Source organism: Spea bombifrons, chromosome 2 (assembly GCF_027358695.1).
Source record: "Spea bombifrons isolate aSpeBom1 chromosome 2, aSpeBom1.2.pri, whole genome shotgun sequence".
Taxonomy (NCBI): Eukaryota; Metazoa; Chordata; class Amphibia; order Anura; family Pelobatidae; genus Spea; species Spea bombifrons.
Window position 1 is genome coordinate 38295834 of NC_071088.1, and position 19167 is coordinate 38315000.

Genomic DNA, 19167 nt, shown 5'->3' on the forward strand with positions numbered 1-19167 from the left:
GGCAAGAGTTGTTGTTGAACTATGTGCCCTAACATTCTCATTGAGCCAAATGGGGTAAGGACCATAAAAAATATTCTTCAACAGTGACTGTAGATTTACTGCTTTGGCAAACCTGAGGCTCTGTTCAGCTGCTTAGCTCAGTAAGATGGCTATAAAGTGAATAATCACTGGCTAAATTCTCCTGCTAAAAACATTGTGCTGTCCTTTATAATACATAGTTAAATCATTTTATATTCCCAGTTCCACACTCTCTCTCTTCTGCATGCCCTGATTGTTTTGGGCCTACCGATTTTATCATCCCAGTGGCAAAGTTGTTAAAATGGTAGTTCTAATCTCACTATTATGATTGAAGGCATGCTTGTGAGAAACAAATAAAGTGCTATGGGTACTGTATGAATTCACACTCTCTCTGCTTTAGGCCCCCACGCTGCTCATGGACTGGTGTGCACTGGATCACCCAGCTCTCTGAATTCTTACTATACAGTGTCTAGGGCCAGAGCAGTGACAAGGCAGTCCTGGCACTTTAAGCGAGACAGATGGCTGGATAAACATGGCCACATGCTATGGTTTATACTTATGTAGCATGGGGCTAGGCATATCCAGCTGCTGGTGTGCTAGATGGTCAGTCTGGGCCTACCCGTGTCACACAACTATCGTGAGCACACAACTATCGTGACTGGTGTATTTACTAGTGGTGCAGCAGAGGAAGATGTCTTGTCTGAAATTGTAACCAGTTTAGGAAGAAGGAGGATATCTCTTCTTATCTGCTTTCTGTCCTAATTTTTCCTAGCTGGTCCCTCATCGTCCATCTACCTCACTTTACTGTTGTGACATCACATTCAAAGCTATGAATTATTTACTTGAAAATTTACCTCATCCACTGCCCCAAAGCTCTGCCCACTCTGTTCAACCCACATATTAGCATCATTTACCTTTGCCTAGTTATTATGGTGCAGATCATATTAGCATGTTCTCACCAAAATGACTATATATTCTTACCCAACACCCAGATTGCATCCACAGGACTAGCCCAGCACCCAGTTTGCACACATAGGACTTGCCCCAGCATCCTATTTGCAAACATAACGACATACCTTAGTACCCGGATTCTCTTTATCTTCATCTGTCTTCATCTCCCCTTTTCTTTTATCTCTCCCCTTTCTCTTCGATCTCCAGTATCATCTCTTTTCTCTTTATCTCTCCCCTTTTTTATGCCTTTTTGTTCTCTTTATCTCCCAACCCTTACTCTTTATCCCTGATTTCTTTGCTCTATCTCCCGATACTTTCTTCTTATCTCTTCCTTTTCCCCTTTTTGATTTACCTCACCCTTTCTTCCACTCTCTCTCTCTTTTTTGTTTATCTCTCCTTTTGAGAGTGTGAGGTCTGTCCCTATACACCTCTGATTCAGTGCTTCATTGCAATATGCACAGCTTCAGTGACACCATATCAAGGGGCTCAGCATCAATAGCTGGCACGCTTTGTGAGGGAGCAATAAAACAAAGGTCTGAACGAATAGACCTGGCGCTTCCTTAATTTTGGGCCGGACACAGGCACCCTGCCAACCACTGGGCTCAAGAGGCAGCAGCTTTGGGCCCCCCAGGAATTACTGGCCCGGGGTGATGCACCTTTTGCCCCACGTTAAAGATGTACCTGACACCTGCAACTGCCGATTTCCCAGGACATGTCTTGGGGCAAGCTCCCAACTTTTGGAAGATAGTTGGCAACTATGGCTGTTCACTTGCATGTGAAATTGCCAGGATTGTCCCATCATATTGAATAGTGAAGTCAGTAATTTAAAAACAATCTTGCATAAACTCATATAAACTGTAAATTCATCACCAAACACCTGTCTTAGTAAATAAAGCCCAGCTCTGTATTCATTTGTGGAGCCAAAACTCCTGTCTCTATTGTTAATCATGAAATACATTATTCACAAAAAAGATAGAAAACGGAAGCAAAAAAAAATAAAAAATCAGGAAAGTCATCTCAGCGAAGACTCTTCTTTTTCTGTCACTGCAGAGTAATTACTTTAATAAATAGGATTTTTGGGACTCGTGCCTACTGCCATAATGAAAAATCTAATTTGTGGTAGTGATGACTTGAGGTACAGATGCACTGTGTTAATGAAATAGATCGTGAGCATACGGCAAAACACCTCCAGACCAAATGGCACAGAATACTCTGACCTGCAATTAATTCCTCTGGCAGAGAGCAGATCCGCACAGCCCACATATCAAACACAAACTTAAAGACTCCCCAAAGAAGCTGTGGTTGGAGGCATCCCATTGAGTTGTAATATACACACACTTAGAGGTGGCACATTTTTACTAGCAAGAATAAAACAGCTTCAACGTAAAATAGAATATTGGGCATATAATAATTTTGTGTTCCTTTAGGGGACTTTATCCAATTCTGCTTTTTCCTTACCAACATCTAACAAGTCAGACAATGGCTCACGCAGTGCTATACACTTGTTGAATGACATCATAGATAATCGATATTCTGTTCCTCCTTCCCAGTGGTTATATGCAGTGTAGGTTATGTATACAGAGCAATTCTGATCCAAAATGGTAAAAATGCTTTAACCCATGGAAGGTTTCCCTTACAATATTGCATCAATGCCAATATGATCTATAACTCCCAATATTGTTTTTTTTGAGTTTACACTGACCAAAAAAAGTTCAATATAGAGATAGTAAGAAATAGACTTGTGCGCCGGCCAACTCTCCGTGTTCGTCTTCGTGGGAAAAAAAATCTTCGTATTCCACGAATATTTGCCCGTTCTTTTGTTCGGTTCAGGTTAATATTCGTGTATATTCTTCGTGTTTGTTTTTTTTATCTTCGTTGTTTTGGCGTTTTTTTTGTAGAAGGGGTTAATATGGGGTTAACGCGGCACGCACTAGGCAGCAGCTTTGGCGCCAGGATTTTAAAGGTCCATACGAGCAGACAAGCCCCCTGCTGCTGACCAATAGAGTCGCTCGTACAGACTTAAAATCCTGGTGCCGAAATTTGGCCTGGGGAGACCACTGGTCTCCCCGCTTCAGAAGTTAAAGGTCCGTACGAGCAACTCTATTGGGGCCAATTGGTTGATGCCAGAGGAGGTCCCTGCCGGTGACCAATAGTCGCTCTTAACTCTTGGTGCCAAAGCTGCTACTGCGAACCTACGGATTTCCACTCCCGTTATCTTCACAGCATCGTAGGGGTTAACAGGAGCAGAAATCCGTAGGTCCGCCATCAGGAGTTAAATGTCCATAGGAGCGACTCTATTGGTTGATGGTAGATGAGACCCCTGCTGGCAACCGATAGAGTCGCTCGTACGGACTTTTAAAATCCTGGTGCTGAAACTCGTCCGGGGGAGACCACTGGTCTCTCCACTCCAACAGTAAAAGGTCTGTACGAACCTTTAACTCTTGGAGCGGGGAGACCATTTTCTCCCCAGGCCAAGTTCCGCCATCAGATGTTAAAGGTCCTTAACTCCTGACGGCGAAAATATGGATCCGTAGGTTGATGCCAGAGGAGGCCTCTGCAGGCGACCAATAGAGTGGCTCGCGTGGCTCCTGATGGAGAACCTCTGCAATGCTGTGTAGATAAGGTAGGCTAGATGGGGAAGGGACCAGGGATATTATTAAACGAAGACGAACGCAAAGATTCTTTGTGTTGTGTGTCCTCGTATACATTTTGCGGCCGCCATGTTGGTTTCTTCGGAATTCGGGCTGAACAACGAAAACGCACCCTTCGTGTTCGTTTTCATGTTCGCCCGAATACGAATGCACAAGTCTAGTAAGAAGGAATGGAGATGCCCAGTATGAGACTTTCACAGTAAATAACAAGACACAGAGGTGTAACAAAGACCTGTAAACTGTGTTGGGGGGCTTCCTTCCCCGGTATCTGCATACCTGAGAACTGATGAGTTTGATTTTGAGTCTCTGGGTGGAGAAGTGCCCTCTCCCTGTATACGCCTACCCTAGAGATGTTCCAGTTAACCTACCCCAGGTATACATATGTGTTTTGATGTGGACCTGAATGCCTTGTTTCCAGGTATGGTGCCAGTATAGTATTTATAATAAATTCCATATAACGATCAATGTAGTTAGACCTCCAGTAGTGTTTAGTATATTTATAAACATAGGTAATCATCTATGTTTGCTTCTCATATAGCTTTCTGCATCTGAACTGACCAATCTGGACCTATACACTTGACAGACATTGAAATCAATTTTAGAAATAGGACTATGTCACATACTTATCTCAGTTATTTTGAAAGAATTGTAAAAATAATAATTACACACTCTTTTAGGAAAAACAGAGGTTTGGGCTGTTTTATTATTACTGACAATATTATTTGTGATTTAATAGAAGAGAAAATTGTCAGCTGTTGAAAAAGCCTTTGAGCTGTGTGTCTTATCATTGCTTGGCCAGCTTGGCCCATAATTACTTTTCATGCCTAAGGTGTGTTTTGTGCTTTCAGTTTCTCACAAGTAAAAAAAGGAAGCCGTTTCAGCCACTAGCCCATCAGCTGCTTAACAGAAAGTGACATGGGTAAGAAGAACATCTTTCCTAACAACCCTGGAAAGGGGTTAAAAGAGTCCTGACACAAAATGGAATTCGCATGTATGTGTATTGTTATATTAAATTTTTTTAATTTTTAAAATTATATTTATCGCCTATAGATGGAAATATCGACATTTGGTTTACAGTACAATAAAATCATTACACATAGAAAAATGAAAGGTGCTGCAGTAAGTTAGCATACAGGAGCTCAATGACCTGTAAAGCTTCTAACAATCTAAATGTACATCGTTGAGAATAGATGTGTTCGTCCAGTGGCATAAATGCAAAGACTTAAAAAGGTACTACTTCTAGTATTGTTTTACTTATTTAATCCAAATACATTCAAAACAGTTAGATGCCTGTGAGGGATACAAAAACAATGTGTGTATGATCTGAAAAACCCACTCGAACAATACATGTACTGTATAGTTATGTACGGAACTAACATATGCCATAACATAGTAGATCATAGATCAAGACTGATGGATTTAGTTGCACATTCCCTACCTCCATAAAATAATAACAATATTACTATTGCTGAAATGATATTTTTCTTTGAATATTATGATGGGCAATAAAAAGGAGATATGTTTGTGTCAGGGAAGACAGAAGATGCGGAGGGACGTCTGAGGTAATAACCACTGACATGTTACTTTTCCCTGGAATGAATGACAGTGGCCCGTAGACACAAACCATCAGGTCCACCAGTCCACTCATTTTTGCACTTGCATGATAACTGAGTTGCTTCTGGCCTCTGTCTCTAAGTCATACAGTGTTGTACATCAGATCAAAAGCTCCTGGCTTTCTCCTTACTTCTTCTTGATGCCAGAGTTTTTGATGATATACTGTAAAATATTGACAAATATGAGTGGGGAACTACAGTTTGAGTTGCAGGTATAACAGGAATATTATGCCTTTCAGGGAACCATTCTGTATACTTCTACCTCTAGTAGGGATAATGAGTAGAGACCATAAGATCAGGAAGTGTTGATAATCACAGGTAGGGATAAGTTGTAGGTGACAAAATGGAAGGAGGGACTATGAGAAGGAAATTATATGAGCAGTGGAGAAACTATGACATGCAAAGATGACAGAATAGATAGATTTGAATTTAGAAGAACTTTTTGAAGGGAGATGTGCCAACATTACAAGGGCTGCTGATTGGGTGTACCACAGTACAGAACTCTTTTCTCCTAGAAGCCAATGACCCATGTACTGATTTCCCCTTTTTCTTCTCAGGCACATGTCTTCTTGCTTCTCCACTAACCTACCATCAAGACATGCTCTGTTAAAATGTATGAAGAGCAAGAAAGGGGCCCATGATGATATAAGGGATAGAGAGATCATGAAATAAAAGCAAGCCCAGAGTTAAAAGGTCTCCTTTGTTCTGATCAGTGATCTAGGATTTACGGGGTCCTGAATAAATAGATTTTACATTAGCATCATCTCAAATGCAAATGAATTAATTATTATATGTAAGCTAAATATGTAAATATAAATATGTAAATATAATCATATATGAGGGCTAGTTCATTGATTTGTGGTAAATCTAAGACAAATCTACGTTCTCACTGTTCTCATGTTTCTTAGACCAGTGGGGACCTTAAGCAAACTGATTATATATACCAGGACCACCCCTGATTTTAATAGGATAAGCTAATTAAATAGTAAGCTATATTCTCGCCACATGTGAAAGCAGCAGAGTTAAAATCAAAAACTGAAAGGCCTTTTCATTTTCCTATGACAGGTTAAGTGTTTTCTATTTTCTTTTTTCCAACGCTCTTCGCAGGAGAACAAGTGCGTGCCAACTAACCTGCCTTATAAATTAGATTAAGAGGTACACAAATTGCAAACAGCTGCAGCAAGGAATTCTCCATTCCAGCTCTGGGTTCACGCTCGGTCTGCATTGCAGCCAGATTTTTTGGTAAGTGGCAGCACAGTGAGGCAGGGATATGAACTGTACATCTTATCACGCTGTGAAAATTGCCAGAACCGCTGGGTAATGAATCCTAGCCTTTGCTAGGGAGAGAGAAAAAATCATAAATGCCAACTTTGTTCCTGTGCTGTGGAGACCACCGCAATCTTTTAATCTTGTCTTGTTTTGCTCCTGACATTCAAGGGAAAAAAAAGTGTCACCGGCTTAGGGAAAAAGAGGGCTATGTTTGTTAAACAGCAGTGTGGAAAACAAACATTACCAGACAGTGATATGTTCCCTCTTATAGTAGAAATGTATGTAGCAGACGCTTTAATACATACAAAAATGGTACATACTAAGCACAGCTGTCAAGAAATGTGAAATAAAAAAAATGTGTGCGTTGGTTGCACTCTTTTCCATTGCATTTCCATCAATAAGCAGTCATAACTAGTTAAGAGAGGTCTCTAGTTGTCGTCTTTACAGACTCTTGAATATTTCTGTAACAGTATTGTGCGTGGAAGAATGGAGATTATGAAATGCAGTATCATTAACTGCAGCTGGAGAGGAGTTTTAAGTCTCTGTGCTATTGTAATAATGGACAGTGCGCACAATGGCTGTGTTATCACTTGCAGTGTATAATGCAAAGCTGACATTACCCACAATCTCTCAATTACTTTGTATAGGCTGAGGAATTTGTTGAGGAAACAAAGAAATTACAAAACCTAGTAAACAGGTTGGTTGCACAGCGATTTTCCAGCAGCGTCTCTGTCTACACGGCTAATTACCTTTAGTGATTGTCTGAAAGGGATACTCATTTAGCAGTAAATCCGCAAAGCACCTTCCTTGCTGTATTTCACCCCCCCTTTGAAGTTGCATGAGGTCAATTACTTATTTCAGAGAGTTTCATATTTGACTATACACAACATTACAGATGCACATATGGTAGTTAGAGAGTCTTTAGATGATTGGATAGTAGACATGGAGTAGGCAGATTCCGTCAGTTGTTGTCAGGACTGCAGGTACCGGGTCTGGTAGGAGTCTCTGAGCAGGAACAGGCTTGGAATCAGAACCCAGCATGGGGCAAGCAGGTGTGGGGGCGCACCTGGATAAAGGTAGCTGTCTGCTGCAGCTTAGGTCTTCTTCCTGGGTGCCATGTACAGAAACAAGACTGACAGACTGGGGAGACTGGCAGCAGAGTCCGGGAGACTGGCAGCAGAGTCCGGAAAAACTGGCAGCAGAAGTCAGGCAAGCCAAGGTAAAAAAAGGTAAAAAATCACATTATATTGGAAAAAGAGAGTAGTCCAAGGTCAATAACCAGATGATCATCAAGCCAAACGGGGAACCAAAACAGGAGATGGGAAAGTCAACAATGTCCAGAGCCAGGGGTCAACAACAGAATACACAGATCAAGCAATATAACTGTGGTGCCAGGAAGTACAATGCTCCAGAAAAGGAGCATTGGAGCAACCCTGGTTATAAAGGCCCTACATTTCCTGATGGACCTCAGGTGTGCCAGGAACCAGCAACAACTGAACAGGGACACAGGGGACACAGTAATCCCAGCAACCACAAAGCCTACTGGTGCAAAACCGGTAGACACATAGCCTGGCATACTCAGGGCCGCTTTTTAAAGTCCTGTGGTTCCTAAAGGCTGTTTTGGTGTGAATCGGGCAGAGCACTAACTATCCATTCCAGGTTAAGGCCGTAGCTAAATTGAAAGCCAAAATAGTATAGCAGAATAAATGACAGGGTTAAATCCAAAGTAAAACGTGATCCTTACCTATGACAAACAACTAAATTGAGTCCAAAATTGAGCGCAGTTTATATTGACTGGTTGAATTAAAGAATTGCATGGTGAATTGTGTCATTTGATCTTTCAGGTAACCTGGAAGGTCCTCAGAGACATGTTATGCTTTTTCATTTATTTCTTAAACATAATGAAATGATCATTTTTCTTAAAAATGTGCAGTTATGAACCAGAATCATTCTGCTGTAAGGCCAATAGCCAGGAAGTCAGAGACCTGTGTTGAGCTTGTGATTGCATTTCCTTGGTAGCAGCTCTAAAATATGTTGATAAGTGGGTCTGCACTTTCAAATCTGTGCTCGATAAGGTGTTTTATTCAGTGCTGGAAACATTAATTATATACTAGACTGAAAACTCCCCACATCCTCAAGAAGTCTTTTAGAAAGGCTGCTCTGAACTAGTTTTTTTGTCCTTGCTATTTTTGAGCAAAACAAGTGAAAATCAGTCGAGCAGCAGATCTTTGTTCCATGACAATAGCAGAGCAGAGCAGACAGGCTGCTTATGTTAATGCTTTCATCAAGGGGCTGATTGCTATCTTTGCAAGACTTGGGTGCATTAATCTCCTGCGCCTGCACAGTTCGCTTGGTCAAGAGCAACCAAAGTAGCTTCAAATAAGAATGTCAATGCACCAGCTCTATGCTAGCTTCATTAGAATACACATCTGGATTTACAGAACTAGGAATAGAGGAAGGAGAAGAAAGAAAACATTAATCTTTGCCTTCAAGCTGTAATCTTACACAACAATTCGATATATAAATGAGAAATATTATATAACAACCAGTTGCCTTCCTCAAGTTGAGTTTCCATATAGTGTTCAGAGGAGAAGTTATAAAAACAGTTTAGACATTGGGTGGTCCTCTTTTCACCTCTGATGTCCAGAGTTGGAAAATCCTATTTCTCTGGGTTGGGTTCTTCATTCTAAAGTAGGGAGAAAGGCGTTTGGTCATGCTTACTCCCTACCTAGGTTCCACCCATTCCCCAGCTCTTCAAATTATAACTGGGGCTACACCCACCCTTACGCACAGCAATCCTTGCCCCTTATTGCAGCCTCTTCCTGCCTCCTTAAAGGCGTAGGAGTCCAGGTGCTACAGGCGGCCAGCCCTGGGACATTCCATATTAAGGTTGAGCACAGTGCCTGCCAGGCCACAAGACACAGGGAATCAAGGATTAATCAACAGAAACATTTGAACATTATAAGCCTTCAAAAACCCAAAGATTTCAACATATAAATGATAATGAATATTTGGTTTATTCAGAAAAAACAACTGATTGATCAAACTAAGTCACTGGGTGCTCTGCCAATTGGATGCTGATCTACTCTTGTTATGCAGCTTGGCGGACATCGCTCCAGATATATATCAGAGGCATATAATATGCGTATATATCTGTCTACATGTAAGGGAGAGCAGGAGAGGGCTAGCTGCTTTGACTCTGGTGGCAAGCACAGGCCAATGGTCAAGAAGAAGGGCCAGCCCTACCACTGGTCCATTACTTAGTGGGGGTGGCATTGGCAGGGGAGTGCCAAGGCAGGTGCACCCTGCATTAGCAGGACAGCAGCAGATCTGCAGCTAGCATGCTGCTGCTGACCAAGCCACATAGAAACATAGAGCCCAACTGAATAACACATGCAAACCCTGCATTGTGGGTATAGATCAAATGAAAATCATATGGAAACAGAGATCAACTGAATATCACATGCAGACTCTGAGAAGCATACTGCATAAACATACAGAATAAATATGTTAAATAAATTAAAATGAAATAAATATCCTAACTAATATACAATTTTAAAAAAATGTGTATCTGTGTAAGTGTACAGTGTCTAGAGAGGATAGTTATGTGTGCATGTTTATATGTATAAGTGTATGTGTTAGATTGTGTGTGTGTGTGTATGTGCAAGTCTAGTTCATAAAACAAATGAAAGATTTAGTGCAAATGTTAAATATAAAAACCTGTTCTAAGCAGATCTGTTGCGCTGTGTGAAACCATGTGTAGCACACAAACATTATAACTTTCATGTTCAAGGTATCCAGCCCAATTAGCTCTGCATTACTGCCCTGAGGTGTGAATTTGTTGAATAGAACCATGGATGGTATAAATAACAGTAATTATAATAATACAGAAAGGCCTAAAACCACAGTTCATGGATGAAAAATCTAACAACACAATGAAATGCCACCATCCATCATGGATGCTCACTCAAGTTCAAAAATACAAGAACTATTGTATTTATGATCCACATGTACCACTAAATTGTGAGTATAATACATAGTATGTATAATTTAGATCCAATGTTGAATAATTGAGAGTCATCAATTTCTACTGTCAGGAGATGCTAAGACCAACATAACCTCCACTGAAATCCTACAAGGACATGAAAGTATTTAGGCTTTTTCAAACCTTCCCACCATTATCAGCTTTACCAACAGTTGGGCTAGTCACCACCATATGATTTCTGACCTAGGCTGTTTGCATGAAGTCCAAATAATTGTGGACTCTGCACAACTTGCATCTGCTTTATGCACTGTGTTATTTTTGAGATTTTACAGCACATCGCTGCAGGGTATTTGCTTGTATTCTGGTCAGACAGAGGAGGCCTGGACTGGCCATCTGGCTACATGAGCGTTGAAACATGGCTTTAAAGTGTCAAGGCTGCCTTGTGATCTCCAGCCTGATAGAGAGTCCCCGTTTTTTTTCCAAAACTTTGTCTGATAGATATTTTATTTACTTACGAGACAGGTTGGACCTCTTGTTTTGGTTTTCTCTTTGATGCAGCCTGACTCTTAACTTGCCCCAGCTCAACTGAAATTCAGCTATGGGTGACTCAAGCACCTCTGCTGGTAACATCAGGGTGCTTAGGCAGGAGATCCAGACCTCCATTGAGGTACTAAAACCTGTGACCTATAGGAGAGCTAGAAGTTTGTGTTCCTCAATTATATTTAACTTCTGAATGCTGAAGGAACTTTTCCTGAGTGGTTAGATGATAGCTAGTTGCTAACAAGGAATAAATCTCTTCCAGTACTTTTGCACCAGCTGTAGTCTGTCTAGGCCATTAACTCCATAGCAATTATTATAAATCAGCCAGACAATCAGTGAGTTCCTTTATAGGCAGTGAGGACAACCTCTTAACATGTCATAGGAGTACAAATTAGTTTTCTTTTAAGTTAGAAACCTTAGTTTCAGAGAATACAGTTGTACCATAGTGGTCTTTAAATACTAAAAGCTGAGCGTTTTCAATCCATACCTAATTTTCAATATATATATATTATCATATATATTCTTTGTGGAAGTATGTTAGTGTGTGTGCGTATGAAAGTATGTAAGTGTACAAAATAAGACAGTAGGTGTACAAAAAATATGAATCACATATGTATATAAATAGATGAAAATTCCCACCGTGTGAACTGGACGTGTGAGTATACTATATGCGTATGTACAAGTCAATTTGTGAGTATGTTTGTTTATATTTGAATTACATTTGTGTGTATGTATATGTCAGTATGTACATTAAAGATACCCAGAAGAATTTTTCTCATTTGATGGGCCTCTTTTACTTACTACCTTTGTGAGTGCATCACGTTGTTATCACTCATATTTATTACTTGGATTTATTACACTATTGTATTTTGTTCTTTTTTTCTTCACATGTTCATGCGCCCCATTCTTTGATATATGTACATTAATGTAAGTTGGTGTAAATGAAAATTACACTATAGGGATTGTGGGAACAATACACGAGCTGAGGGGGGAATACAGGTATGGAGTAGTAAAAAAATGTAAATTGGGAGGGCTAAAACAAACATGAGGAAGAAGTAAAGATGCTTAATAAAAAAGATGCAAGAAGACATCAAGGAATAATATATATCCGAAAAAGAGTTATGGATAGGGAACACATTTCAAGACAATTAAAGTAGAATTTAAAAACTGAGGCCAAAATAATGAGTCCAATTCAGCTGTTATTCCAACTCGGAAATTTTGGCCTCAGTTTTGCGATTTTCTTGCATGTTCCTTAAAATTCTCACCAATTCTTTGCTTAGTGAGTAGAACCTGCAATATTTTATGTTGTCAAGTTTATGACTGTAAAAAATACCATCTATAACAAACTATCTCACACTAGGGCCCTTAACTAGCTCCGCCACCGTATGTTAAGAAAAGAGGTCACCACAAATATGTAAAAACATTGTCTTTACTTGGAACAGGATGCCTCTGTGAAATCTGCAAAAGTAGGAAAACCAAACGATTGCTTTTGCGAAAAATAACAGTATTATTGTAATTATTATTATCATCAGTATTATTTGCTTTCAATTAAACACATGTTTTACCTGCACTAATGAATGATGACATTAAAGGTGGTTTAACCTTTCCATATATCCTATACCATTAGTTTCATCAAACGTAAACAGATGGCTGTTTACCTAAAACGGAACCTCATTGGGTCGTGTGATATAGTTTTGTTTGATAATTGTCAATACAAGTAGCTTATAGCATTTATCACTCACACTGTGTTTCTATCCACGATACAGAAATTGGATTTAACCCCTTAAGGATGAGGGCTTTTTTTACACGATAGGACCAGAGCAATTTTCATGTTTTTGCTGTGTCATCACACTAACTACCCAATATACATAAAAAGATAACCCCTTAGGGTCAGGCAGAAATTAAAAAAATATATTTTTTTAATCTGGGTCATTAATCTTAGGATCATTTTTTTATATATGATGACCAGGTAGGTCACTGGCCCTTTAGGGACATCATTTCATGACAAACCTGATACGTCATTGGTCATGAAAGGGATTATTAATGCCTTGCTCATTATGAAGATCATACCATTGACATTTTGTTCAATGATCTGTCTAAAAGATTGTCTGCATGTCCTTAATTAATAAAGTAAAATTGTTGCTTGAATGGTGTCCTACACACTGGGGTCAATAATAACATTTATTTTTCAACAGTTACTCAATGATGCACATTTTATTCTCTGTGTTTACTGTAAAGAAGATTCAAGTTGTCATGTTTGTTGATCTTGAGAATAAGGGTTAGACTTCCTTGAATTACTAACTTACAACAATTGCCATTTTGACAACAGTTGTGCTTACATTGTTGAGCACATAGGAAGACTGAAAAAAGTTCAACCTTTTCAATTCAAAATTTAGTTTGAATACACCCATTAGCAGATGTTTGTTAGCTTTTCACAATACATCTATGAGGCTGATTAGGAGTTCTGCAGTTGATTCAAAACCGTGGTGTAAAAGTATGACAGGAAGGAAGGGCTGTCGTTGGCTTGATTTGTTGACGTGTGTAATGCCATTTAGGTGTTATGTGAAGGAGTGGTAACCAGAGCCATGGCAGAATTGGCTTAAGGGTTACCTTGCCCTTTCAGCAGAGGGATGCATGTCTGTTGGCCTTGTGTCAACTCTATGAGCTGTACCATGGTGTGGCCAGGTCCATGACTCCCTTGACTGGCCCTTCTCCATCTACATAACAGACAAACTGCAGGGCCTTCAAAAAAAGGTATTCAACAGCTGTGGGATTTTAAGGAGTATTTGAAACCAGCACAAAGGACAGCTCCTCTATGACACAGTACTGCAATGTGGGTTACAGCTGTCTACAGTAATGTATTTATGCTAAATAAATAAAAGGTCATAACAAAGATAGACATTCTGACTCATGTGAAAAATTGACTGCTTATGGAGGAAACTCTGCATCATGCTTCATTTGGCATAGTTACTACATGGTGGAAGTTGACACTTTCATTTTTAGTGCCTTGTAGCAAAAATCACTATAAAAATGTTAGGGGTTGGTAAATGTAATCAGAACTTTGCATTCATTACTAATTAATTTCACTCAGTGAAAAAAACATAGCTTTTGTTAAATTGAGGATTAAGTCGTGTCTGATCAGGAAACCGTGATCAGAGAAATTCAAGATGAGAGATGAGGATGCTGGGAATTGTATTGTGTAGCATCTGGGCTGGCTGCGGTATCATCCTCATTGTAAAATAACTAATAGGAATTTCCTTTCCAAATGTAAAATCGATGCTTCATAGTCGCATATGACTATAAATAATTATTAGTGATGCTTGAAAGCAGTAGTGATATTAGAGATTAAATATAAACCAATCGTGTTGGCAGCAGTGCATTACAAAGGGATTATCGGAGCAGTCCCTATAACGGCATGAAAAGAGAGAAACAGGTGTGCAGTGGTTGTAATAGGATGCTCTGTCTTCATTCCCTCCATGTGGTGGGATGCCTTCCCGCTGTTTATGGGAGCAACACGCTGGGATGTGATAAGTCCAAATGGTACCCAGAGACCGAAGCAATTCACTGCTAAGTGGCTGCATCTGTGGTTTCCATTTTTTTTTTCTTTGAAATAACAGCTTGCAGGCTTATAGTGCAAAGACAAGGTTTAAATGTGGGAGCAAAGAGTTAATCTTTATACCTTTTGCCTTCTCGTATGCAAAAATTAAAATTTTTGTAGGAAAATTATCTACTTGCTCAACTTGTAAACCCGAGCTGTTATTCTGTGTTTGTTATACCTAAGAATAGTTATGTTTCAGATGTGTTTGTATGGATAATTGGGGAGATCATGTTGACAAATACAGTACCTATAAGACTGTAAAAAAGACACGGGGTCATTTGCATTGTTCCATTGTTAATATTATCAAAGCAGACCCAAGGCCGGCATAAAATTCCCTTGCATTAATCAATATAATATTTAGGGCTATTTATTTATTTACTGTAAATTTTGCTGTATATTTTGACTGCCGCCCTAGGACTAGTCAGCCTGGGCCAGGATAATTCACAGAATGCGGATGGAACTTGTTTCTTGATTGGTTAATTTGTAACGTATTTTGTAATTGGTTCTGATATCGGGAAATAAGAGGATAAGGGTTAGGTAAGTGCTTTTAAAGCCAAATGAATAAAGAGCACCATTGGTTAAGTTGATGCTTGCTATTAAAAAAATCTTAAAATCTGCTAACAAATGTTTTACCCAACAAATAGCCATTTTATGCTATACTAGTTTTGTTATTGGCCTTGTTTTAAAAAAGTGGTGTAAAAAAGTGGAATGTCTCTTTCTTTGGCTGTATCAGCTGTCTTTTCATTTCTGAAAGTTACCTTGGCAGAGAATTAATGAAAAAAAGAATCTCAATATTGAGTATTATTGGATGCTAACACCCGCAGACCAGAATAGAATCTACTGCCTAAAAATACAGCCTCTCAGGCCATAGTGGAAATGTGAAGCTTACCGGCTGCCCGTGAGTTGGCAGAAGAAGTAGCTTACAAGATAATGTGTTCTTGTCCACAGAATAGCAATACCACACACACAATCTCCAAAGACAACTTTTGTATTTAGTACGTGCTTAGGGGTATATCTAAATATCTGCCTTTTATTCTAGATAGTTATTGCTATGATATAAAAAGCTTACATTCAAATGTAGAGGACCAGGTACAGTGGCGGGGGGGGGGGCAGGACTGTCCACCTAACTAATACACAAGGTGGCCACGTGAGAGCTGTGATGGAGTGTGTTGCAACAGGATGGACCTCCATGACTTTTATATCTCCTTGGGCCGGCTGCAGATATCAGTGGATCTTCTCAACAAGCCCAGGATATCAACTGTCTGCATAAGTGGGACAATGGAGTTGCTTGGTGGGACAATGCCTGAAAACTGGGCCTGTCTGACAAAGATAGGTGGATGTATCCCTTGTATAATGTACTTCATAGTGATGTCACCCTTCGGAACAGCTCTACTTGCACACACTTCAAGGCCTTCCTAACAAAAAAAAGGCAGCGAGAAAAACGTAGCCTGTGAAACATTAATCAAATTATCAGGCTGAGATCTATACCCACTGAGTGTTTATAAGATTAGAAAGCTATTTTTGGTTCAGCGTTCCATTTAGCTCACAAATACTATTTCGGTGCCAGCCTGCCCTTAAGGTGCAGAAATTGTACAATGACAGATTCATTCATTCTCCTCCTCCTCCTGTGTTTTTTTTTTTGTCCTGGAACTATCATGTCATATTCTTTAAGAAGCAAACCTGTTTAAGTAACCTTAAAACAAAAAATAGCAATGAATCAGACTTCCTGTAAACTAATCCAATAGCACTAAAGCAAATTTGATTGCATTTGTTTCACTGGGTATAAAAGGTGAAGTATAATTGAAAGGAAAATTAGACTCAAAATGTCAAGTAGAATAGCCTTTATAAAATGCTTTGTGTTTCCTGCCAACACGTCTTTGTGTTGTGTGCAGCTGCAGACAAGTTACTACCGAAAAACACAATTGTGAGGTTGGAGGAAGCAGCCATAGGGATTGTGTAGCAGATCACATTCTACGTACAAACTCAACCAGTGTAACTGGAATCTTTTCAGTGGCCCCATTCTAATCAACTTTATTGTAAATACTAAAGTACAAGAGTCAAAAAAGGAGTAAAAAAGATGGCTACTTCTAAGGCCTTACTTTTTTATATTTTATCAAAATAGTTAATAAAGTCACATTTATTTCTGGGATTTATTTAAAGTTCAGGCAAACACATAAAAACAGTCCAATCCCTATCCTGGCACAAAATATTATATTATATAAAAATTATAACTTTTCCTTGGTATATTTCTGGGCTCAGCTCTGTGCTGATAGTAAATCAAGGTGATGCTTGACAGAATCCAAGGTCAGGATTATAACAGATGGCAGGACTCAGAAAAGTCTCCATTTCAACACCAATATATTTTTAACTATATTCCTTACAGGTAGCATTGTTCGCAAGATTTGGAGGGAGTGCCTGCAACTTTGTTAAGCAATAGGAGCTGGAATATGGCATCCAGACCTAATTTCACTCAATAATGATTTTTTTCATCACATGCTGCAGGGAAGGTAAGCAAGGAGATCTTAGAACCCTGCAGGCACGCCTGGTCCTTGCTGTAGCTCTCTGCCTTGTTCACTTAGGTTAGGTTGACCTTGTGTCTACTTTTTACTAACTTTCAGTAGTAAAGGACCTCCAGTTCATACTGTATTTGTAGTTCAACTGCTCTTTTTAGAGCTATGTTTCCTCAATCCTGAGAATAAACAGACCTTAAGTGGATAAACTGCACAAGCACAGAGGTCAGATCAGTATCTGACATTGTTTCCTCTTACCCAAAGTTGAAAGACGCTTAAAGACCCATATTGAGGTCAGTCAATGCGCTTGTCTGTTAACCTAACATTTCACCTATATGCTTTTTAGTAGATTACCTAGCAGAATGTAACAGGAAAAGGTATTCTCTAGAAATTCTGACCTTGTTGTCATTGTCGTCTTAGAACTTCATGCCTGGTCTAGAGGAATTTTACTTTAAATTATTTTATTACTCTTATAGTCATTAATCAGTCAAATGATGGACAGAATAAGGGTGAGGTTGCATCAAAGAGGTCTTCTTTTCCACCTAACAAATTAAAATAACCAAGGAAGAAGGCTGTCACTGAATATAGCTGTGTTGGATACATAATAACAATACCTGGCAGGAAATAGCTAGGGGAATCAAGCTTTCTCCACTAACATCTCTGAAAACCCAAATGACTTCACAAAAACGAATAAAAAATAATTACAAGTGTCAGTTTATGGAAACTTTTATCAGTTATCAGCACAATACGATCTGTTAGATGTGTCAACTTGTATGCTCAGTGCGTGTAAAGTGTTTGGTATAGCAGATCTAGTAATATTGGAAAAATAGATCACTTCTTTTTTTTTCTTTTGTTTTCCCCTTTAAATTGTGTTACTTATTTGTATCATCTAGAAAAACATATTCAACTGTACACATTGTCAGGTATTTAAAATACAATTTTACGTTACAATTTTAACAAAAATTACATTGGGGCTAGTAACAGTGTGTAGTAAACCAGAACAACAAGGGGACAGATTGGAGAATGAGGAGAGGACACCACCAGAAGTGCCATATTGCTCTGTTACTGCAAAGTGACGGTGGATTTGGTGACCTCCTCTCCCCCAATTAGAGGATCAGGATGAGGATTAACGGAAGCGGTGTCATTTGGTGGAAGTTCCCGCCAGGTTATGTCAGTGGAGGTGTGGACGAAGATAGAAGATAGCAGATTAAAGATGTATTATAACGGCCTCATTTGGATGAGGATAGATGAAGGTACTCATGTATCCCCGCATACCTTTATGGGGCAAACTGTAGCTATCCCAGCCTATTATAGGCTACTCCAATACAGAGAGCCAAGTTGTTAAAGGCATGTTGGCACATATTATGCATAATATCATAATTCCTAGCACAAATTGTAGAAACGGAAATCAAATGGTTGAAACCTCTATCATATTTGGAGAGGCCATTACTAGTTAAGGGGACTCAAGAAGTATCTGTTTTTTTTTTTTATTTATTAGCATAATGGAGGACACGCCTGTGTGTATGCACATTGAATTCAAGCACCAGGCTACCAGGAGATATGCTTGACTTCCTGTGTTCACAGGTATAGGGAGGAGACAAGCAGCTGTGGGGTCCCCAATTGTATTAAGGATCAGGCCTTGGCTATCTGTTGGATGTTTAAAAAAACATGTAATTGTGATAAAATACTAGTTTATTATGCAAAATATGACTTTTTTTAGTGCAATTACTCTGCTTAAACATAGAAGACCCAAGGGCTTCTCTGGTATTTTCTGGCCAATCAAGCCATAGAGCTGGTAATCCCAAAATAATATAAAAAGGTTTCAAGGTTGAACCCTTAAACCCATACTATGTATCTTAGTTGTTTAAATGACAGCATGTTAGGTATTTTCACAGGCTGATACATTAAAAAAACAAAGGAAAATTGATGAAGGACATATTTCCTGGAAGGTTATTCGTAGTTATTTAATTTGCCTTTTATTAAAAAAAAATACATTTATTTATATAAAACTGCATGATCAAATGTGCCTGTG

At 39.2% G+C, this 19167-nt stretch overlaps 1 protein-coding gene and 1 long non-coding RNA gene across 2 annotated transcripts in view; both read right to left on the bottom strand.

Moving 5' to 3' along the window:
* Positions 1-19167, bottom strand: part of KCND3 (potassium voltage-gated channel subfamily D member 3) — a 187606-nt gene that overhangs the window by 66195 nt on the left and 102244 nt on the right. The window lies entirely within an intron of this gene.
* Positions 1302-1861, bottom strand: LOC128475107 (uncharacterized). Its single transcript, XR_008346440.1, has 2 exons — positions 1398-1861; positions 1302-1360 (listed from the first exon to the last, which is right to left on the bottom strand). It is a non-coding gene; the product is annotated as an uncharacterized LOC128475107 (long non-coding RNA).